Raw genomic sequence first — 9188 nt, 5'->3', positions numbered from 1 at the left:
TGGGTGCCTAAAACGGCCTTATGTAACAATAATAACTTTTAGGTAATAATAAATAATAATAGTAATAAAAAGACTTGTGTTAAGTCTTTCTGTGTGTTGAAATCAATCTTAGCAAACATCGTGATTCTACCCAAGTTGTTCTTAATCTGACTCCTGGGACCTCTCTTTTTAAAACAAAAATTCTGAAATAATTATCAAGCTAAAATTAGTACATAATATGTACCTATATATATAATTTTTAAATCAATATACACGGCAATGCTCCAAGTTTAAGAAATAAAAGAAATTTGTAAAAATATTGTTTCATTATGAAATGTAAATCAACGAAGTGATCAGATGTTTGCACCTACCTGTAGAACCTTCTTAAACACACATACAGACTATGTGTTGTATTGCTGACAAAATGTAATTGAGTCATATAAAAAACAAAATCCTGTGAGCAGAGAGTATAGTTGTGATTTTCAAAAATTGTGACTAATGTTCCATAAAGTTCCAAACAAAACACAATATTCTCTTTGTGTATTATTTATGGAGAGTTGTTCTATCTAAATGATGGGAGAGAATGTATGTTCTGAAAGGTTATTGCCTCCCTCAAAGAGTTTAAGAGTCATAGAAAGTGCTAGTCTCAGTAATCTTGGCAAAAATTTCCTATAAAAAAAAATCGAATAGAAATGAGGTAACTGTTCTTCATTAATGTTGATCTTGAGTGTTCCGATGCTGTTTTTCCTTAAAAATAAGTAAAAAACAAAACTGAAGCACAGAAAAAAAAGATTGAAATTTTTTTTAAGTATGATAATTATATGGGAAAGGTAAAAAGAGTCTAACATAGCAATTGGAATAATTGGACTTCAAGAAGGAGACCACTGAGAAAATGGGGCAGAGGCAAGAATTTTCTGAGAAAAGGTATCAAGCCATTGATTTAAAAGCTCTACTAACCCTAAAGAAAATAAATAAAATCACAATTTAAGAAAATATTAGTAAAAATGCTGAAAACAAAGGATAAAAGGGAAATCTTAAAGTCAGAAAAAATATTCAAACTTCAACAATATCGTAAGCTGACTTCTCAAGTAAAACAATGAAAACAAGAAAATGAAATGACATTTTTAACATGAATAACTCTAAATCCAGAATTTTATACACGGCAGAAATATTAAGAAATGAAGAGAAAACAAAGACATTTTTAGATACACAAAAACTGATATATATTGTATCCAGCAGACCCACATAAGAAATATTAAAGAGTTTCTTCAATAAAAAGATGATCCCACAATAATGCAAAAGGAAATGAATAGTACTGCTAGAAAGTGTAAATATGTGAGTAAAATTCAATGTTATTACTGTTCAAAACAGTAATAGTAATGCCTTGTGAAATTTAAAAGATAAAGAGAATTCAAGAGGGGAGGATAACAAAGAGTTAAAGAATTATAAGGTTCTTCTAATGTCTATGAAGTGATAAAATAATTTATAATAAAAAAGTTGCATGTCACCCTCATTACGATATTCACTAAAGAAATAATCATGTTGTATAACTAATAACTAAGGGGAAAATAGAAAAATATTTTAAAAACACTTGATTAAATCTTAAAAAGGCAAAAAAAGAAAGAAAGAAAACAAACCATAAATTAGCAGGGTAGAACTATTAAGAATAGCTACTAATGCAAAAAGTATCAGAGACACATAAATAGGGACATTTCATAATGATAAAAGTGTCAACATCACAGGAAGCTATAACAATCCTAAATGTCAGCTTAATAACCAGCCTCAAAATATATAAATTAAAGAACTTAAAGGAGAATTAGGCAAATCCAAAATTACAGATAAAGATTTTAAACACATCTTTCACTAACTGATGTAACAGTCAAAAAAAATCAGTATACATACATGAGACTTGGAAAACATGATCTATAAATTTGATCTAAATGATATATAGATCACTGCTCCCCAAAACTTCAGAATATACATTTTTCAATAAATAATTGGCTTCACACTGTACCTGAAAGTCTCATTACAAAGGCAGAAAGCATAAAAAGCATGTTCTCTAATTACAGTAGAATAAAACTAAGAGCTGAAGATCACAGAGCAGCCACCATGACAATGAAGGCAGCTGTCTCTACAAACCATTTAATAGCACGAGCTATTGTTAGGGCCACTCTGGCCAGGATACAATGTATGTGTGTGGCTCTGGACAGTGCTTAAACTAAATCTCACCCAGATCATCCCTTGCTGTATTCAGACACACTTGTATTCGCTTATATCTAGGACTTCTTCCCTGACAGGAGAAACAGAAGACCAAGCTAAGGTGGTAGATGCTGTAACCTCCTTAGAAGACAACAAAATGGTCAGCAACCCCTGCTGGATTCTTTCATGGTACAGTTAGTCCAAACTATAATACAGGCCTATCACTTTCCTCCTCTATACCTATATATATTTTCCACACTCTTGGCCAGAATTTCAGTTAATCTGAGTGACAGCCATATTTGCAGAAATTATCCATTTGAAGTCATAACAGGAACAAGAGCAACAAGAGGTGCCCCAGTAAGATCTTAGGTTTCAAACAAATTCCTGCCTCTGCTGTGTAGCAGCAACCTGAGATGTTCATGACAAATAGGTATGTCTGTAAACTATTCTTTGCCTGCAAGTTCACTGGCATAAGGAGCCCAACCTTGTAAAAAAACAATTGCCACAGTCAACATCCTCCCACCCTGGAAGTCAGGGCCTCTAAGCCATAAGAGCCTAAAGTTTTAGAAATAACATATTCTATAGGTGCAACCTTGAGAGTAATGGAGAGGGAGCCAACGCTACTTTCTCCCCTTAGTTCCTAGGTCCATGTTTTCTAGCTCATGAGCACAACTATCGTAAGTATTCTGTTGATTCAGCTCATATACCTTAACCTGGAGATCAGCACCTCAATCTGCAGGATGTTGAGCCTAAGCTTATGCCTTTCCTAAGTCTTCAATAGGCCATTATGCCATTCTATCTGGACAGCTGATTCTCATAAGGTGAGTCTCATAACACAGTAAGTAGCACCTGTAAATATTTTGCTGTTTCACCCACTGTCTCATCATCTTTGCCATAAAATGAGTTCCCTATTTCAAGGCAATGTTGTCATAGGTGAGACATTCTATGTGAACTCTCAATTGGTGAAGCTAGCAGAAAAACTACGGGTGGGAAAGGCAAACTCTTATCCAGAATCACAACCCTCTCCAAGATGGAATGTAACCAACCTTGCACCAGGAAGTTGGCCGGAATTTCTAAAGAAAAAGCCACGTTCGGCTCTGTTGCTGGCGTGTTAGCATTCGGTAGCACAATAATGTGCGGTACTTCCATATATTTGCCTTCCTTATTTGCCTCACTTCATTCTTCCATCTTCCTTCCCTAAGACTGCACTTACTAATAATGCGATAATACCTCAGCTTTTGCCTCAAACTGTTTTCAGGGAACACAAGCTAGGACAATTGACAGCATTAAGGGCTCTACTGTGTACCTGACACTGTTTTAAATACTTTACCTGACTTACACATTTTTAAAGTAAACTTTTAAAAGAAATGAAAACCAAACTATAAATACAGACAAGAACAGAATTAGTCAACTTTAGTGAAGGGAAAGCTCAGGTTGTTGAGTCAATGCAGAAGTCATCCTTGCCACCATGGCCTCTCTGTTCTGGGCCTTTTAGGAAAGCTCTGAGATGGCTGAGGATAGAGTCTAGCTGACATTGATGGGCTGGATCAAATTGCCCTCCTCATTGTTGAATGTATTTTCTGCACTAGATACACTCATTGGCCTTAAGACGAAATACAAAGATCCATTCCTTTATATCTAACCATGGACCTCTCCCCTAGACTTTCTAATTTTCCATTCAAGCCATTTGCTTTCCCAAGAGTCAAGGAATATCCATACCTCCAACAAGGTGAACTGCAAGAAAAAACTGTCCTATCACAGTCCCCAGGCTGGGAAAAAGAGAGGGTATTTATCTGCTTAGGTTCCTCTGTATCTTCCCCACTGGCCAAAAATTTCCCTGCTCTTAAGATTGTGTCATTTTCCCTTTTGACAGGTTTTCTGGGTGCCAGATCCCACGTCCCAAGTCTGGGTTTTCTCCAAGTGCAGAAGTGACAGAAGGAGCCCCAAACTCCAGATGTGTATGGCTGTGTGACAATGACAAAGGAGAAGGATTTAAAACCACTAGGGCAAGAAACAAGTTGGCCTCAGAGGCCCAAGAGGAGTCAGGTAGTTTGCAGCGGTGGGTGAGGTGAAACAAGCAGCTAACAGTCCAGGAAGACATCTGAAGAGGCACATAAAATCTATGTCCAACATACACATGACTCAAAAGGCCATGCCTGATCTGGCTTTTGCATACCTCTCCAAACTCATTTACAAACACTCTCCACATTGTTCAGTATACTGGCCTCTAATCCATTTCTCTGTTGAGCTGTGTCCCGCATTTCTAGAGTGCTCAGAAAATATTTGTGAAATGCAATGCCATGCAATGCAAACTTAGTATCCAGGTATATATTGTTCTGGATTCTGTGAATATTCTAAAACTTGTAGCCTTAATATTACCTGTTATCAGGAGTTATCAACTTCTGTGGCAATTTCTAGATTTCATCAAGAAGACATCAATAATAGTGCAAGACATTATTAAGCAGCTACTGATTGATTAGAAGAATGATGGTCCTTGTACCCAGGACCGACTACCTAATGTGCAGGTCCCAGTACAAAATGAAAAGGTTTAAAATTAAGAATTTCAAAATAGCAACGACAGAGCATTAAACCAAGCATGGAGCTATGCTAAGAGCAGGTTTGCAGCTGCACAGGTCACATGCCCATAAAGCTGGCCCTCCTTGTACCCACCAAAAGACCAAGAAGAATTTGTGACCTCCAGCATTGAATTATAGGAGGCTCTCTGGTAAAACTGTACCCTTTGAGCCCTCCCAGACTATATTATATGTATAGAAAATCCAAAGAGATTTTCTGCTGGACATTATACAAACTAGAGAAAACAGTCAGTAGACATTCACTCTTCTCAACATAAGTTCTTTGGGACCCTGAACAACAGAAGCAAGATTCTTGAAAGGTAGATGTGTGAGGCTATACCTTGACCAATATATAGCTACTATGTCTGGAGGTGGGCACTTCTGCTTGTTCCCTGATACTGCCTGTAATGTGATAATGTCCCAGCGGAACTGAGCCAGACCTCAACTTGGCAGCTGGAACATCGTATATTAAATGGCCTTGTGAATGGACTCATCTAGGACTAAATATTCTGTTTGGAATAATGGTATCCTCATTTTTAAGATAAGATTTCTTACTCAAGCTGGAAAAAGACATTACTGTGAATACCAGAGACAAGAGGGTTGCCCCATAAACTGATGCAATGTTATGGATGGTATCAAGATAAATTAACTGCTGTAACAAACCCCAAATCTCAGTAGAATAAAATACAGTTGTGTCTGGCTCATGTCATAGTCTGATGAGGTATTTGGTGGGAGAGTATGTCATATTGTAGTTCCACAGATGGTCATAACAATGACATCAATACCATATGCTCTTTGGCAAAATGACTTTGCCACTCCCCCCTCAAGAGGTAATATCCCTGTTAAATCAAGGCAGGCCTAATGATTACTTTGATCTGCAGAATATGGTGGAAATGATGTTGTGCCAATCCAGGCAGAGTCAGTTCCTAACTGGCTCGCTACTTCCATTTCCTGCCTCTTTGAATGCCCTCTGATGGAATGCTTTCTCTTGGAACCATCCTAGGCACCAGGCTAGGAGAATCTAGAGCTACATGGAGAAGCCACACGTAGGCACTCCAGTTGACAGTGCCAGATGGATTTCCAGCAGATAGCCAGCATCATCTGCCAACATAAGTGGACTTCTTTTGGTCATCCATCCCAGTTGATCCATCAAATAACTACAATTCTATCCAAAATGGCCTGCAATTGCATGAGAGATCTCAAGTGGTAAAAACTAGCTAAGCTTACACAACTCACAGAATCATGAGATAATAATACAGTTGTTTAAGCCACTAAGTTTTGAGGTGGTTTATTAGGCAGCTTTTGTGGACTTAAGATCCTTCCTGTGACTCTGCCATTTTTGACATATGGCAACCAAAGTCAACATATAAAGGAAAATGAGAGAATAGAGGATTATACAAAGAGTTTTATGGTAAATCTAAAAGAAAGCACAACACTTTCTGTCCACATTGCACAGATTACATTACCCCCACATTATCCTAATCTATCTGCAGGGAAGTTAGGAAATATAGTCTTTCTGTGTGCCTAGAAGAAAAAAATGGTTGGTGAAGACATCACAATTTTTTCTACCACAATACATTTTTAAAAAGACTTATCTCCCAGTTAGAAACATCTGGCAGGGAGTATCTGAGTCCCTTGATCCCACTTGCTGGTTAGATATACTCTCTCATTATTGGCTCTTTCCTGGAAATTTTGTTTTTTCTAGCACTATAGATTATAATATTGGCCTGTGCTGTTGTATCACCCTCCAGATCTCAGAATTCTATTGCTTAGAAATATACTAAGTTGCAACAAAATAAAAATAAAAACAAATCAACAACAAAAACTTAACTCACATTGGAAACCAAAAGAAAAATGCCTTCTTAGCAATAGGCTAAAGAGAGACCTTTATATAATAAATCTTTCTGGAGATAAAGCAAACTACACTTCCATTAATGCCCAGGCAAAGAAATCATCCATTAAATACCATGAACAACCAAGGTGACAAGTCAGCTCAGAAAGAAAAATTCCCAGAAAATAAGCTTAAAAATATAGAGATATGTGACCTGAGAATTTGGGATGGTACTTCTGAAAAAAATCAATGAGATTCAAAATAACTCATATCAACAATTTCAGGAATTGAAAAAACAACAAGATCAGAAGAATGAGTTTTTTAGCAAGGAGATTGAAACCCTCAAAAAAAAAAAAACAAACCAAGTAAAACTTCTGGAGATGAAGAACACACTAAAAGAGATAAAAAAAAAATGAAACAGCAAACTTGAGAACAAGAGTTGGCCAAATGGAGGAAAGGATCAGTGATACAAAAATCTAGAAATATATCAGAAGGAAGACAAGGGAAACTGAATAATGAAAAATAATGAAAGAAATACAAGGACTAGCTGATACCATCAGGAAAGGAAACATAAGAAAAATATGTGTTCTTGAAGAGGAGGAAAAGAAGCAGTGATTAGAATTATCAAAAATCAATGACAAAGAAAGAATTCTCAGGGAAGCCAGGGAAAAGAAGATAGTAAACTATAAAGGAAAACTCATTAGATTATCGTCAGACAAACCTTATAAGTACAAACCTTATAAACCAGAAAGGAGTGGAATCAAATATTCAAACTATTAAATGGAAGGAACTACCAACCAAAAACCATGTATCCAGCTAAGCTCTCCTTTAGATATGAAGGAGAAATAAAGACCTTTCCAGGCACACAAAAATCGAGAGAATTCTCCACTATGAGGCCTGCATTATAGGAAATATCGAAAGGGGCCAGTTCACCTAAAACGAAATGACAAAAAAAAAAAAAATACATAATTACAAGTAAGGTGACTAGCAGGCAGATAGAAGCAGAGGAGTGCAATGTTTATTAAGAACAAGGCATTATAAGCTTAAACAATAAGAGATTTGCTATTGCAAGATAATGAACATTCAGCATACATAGGGACAAATTGAGACAATGATGACTGAAAAGGAGAGATTCAAAGATCCAAATTCTCAAAGGGAAATGGAGATAAGGCACATGCGGAAGGAAAAGGACTACTATATATAAATATATATAACTGTATATATATAACTGTGTGTATATGTATGTATGTATATATGTATATATATATCTGTCCTATACATATACATAATGATAACCACACACCAAAGATTCAGAGCTGAAGTATATAACATAAAACAAGAAAGATCAGAGGGAAAATACACAAAACCCAACCAGAATATTAAAAACAAAAAACAAAAACAAAAACGAAAACCATGAAGACAAGGAGCAATGGAAACAGTGAGCTACCAGAAAGCAAAAGATTATTTCAATAATCACCCTAAATGTAAATGGACTGAACTCACCAATAAAAAGGCACAGAGTTGCAGAATGGATCAAAAAACAAAACCCAACCATATGCTACCTCCAGGAGACACATCTCAGGTCCAAAGATAAATATAGACTCAAAGTGAAAGGGTAGAAAAAAATATTTCAAGCAAATGGCATTCAGAGAAAAGCGGGAGTAGCAGTGCTAATATCAGATGAAATAGACTTCAAAATAAAAAAAAGGTAAAGAAAGCTACTGAGGGACACTTCATAATGATAAAGGGAATCATACACCAAGAAGACATAACATTCCCAATCAGGGAGCCCTGAAATATATAAAGCAATTTCTAACAGAACTAAAGGGAGAAACAGACCAAAACACTCTCATAGTAGGAGACCCTCTGTCAGATATGGACAGATCATCCAAACAAAAAATCAATAAGGAAATAACATCCATAAATGGCACTTTACCAACTGGACATAATCAACATTTACAGAACCTTTCATCCCCCCAAAAGCTGCTTATACATTCTTCTCTAGTATACATGGAACATTCTCAAGGATTGACCACATATTGGGACACAGAGATAACCTCAACGAATATGAGGGTTAAAATCATACCAACCATATTCTCTGATCATAATGCTTTAAAACTGGAGATCAACTGTAAAAAAAAAAAAAAAAAAAAAAAAAGTGGGAAGTACCACAGGTACATGGAGATTAAACGACATACTACTGAAGAATAATTGGGTCAAAGAAGAAATAAAAAGAGAGATCAAGAGATACATAGAAATGAATGATAATGATAGCACAACATATCAAAACTTTTGGGACACGGCAAAAGCAGTAAAAAGAGGAAAGTTCATATCATTATAGGTCCATCAAAAAATAAGAACAAGCCCAAATAAACAACCTAACACTTCCTCTTTAAAAACTAGAAAAGGAGGAACAAATGAAGCCTAAAATTAACAGAAGGAAAAAAATAATCGAAATTAGAGTAGAATTAAAAGAAATTGAAAACAAAATAGAAAAAATAAATGCAACAAAGAGCTAGTTTTTTGAGAAGTTAAATAAAATTGACAAAATCCTGGCTAGATTTACTAAACTAAAAAGAGAAAGAACAGAAATAAACAAAAACAGG

The sequence above is a fragment of the Rousettus aegyptiacus genome, unplaced genomic scaffold (assembly GCF_014176215.1).
Source record: "Rousettus aegyptiacus isolate mRouAeg1 unplaced genomic scaffold, mRouAeg1.p scaffold_m13_p_3, whole genome shotgun sequence".
In the NCBI taxonomy this organism is placed as follows: Eukaryota; Metazoa; Chordata; class Mammalia; order Chiroptera; family Pteropodidae; genus Rousettus; species Rousettus aegyptiacus.
This window is presented reverse-complemented; position numbering follows the sequence as displayed.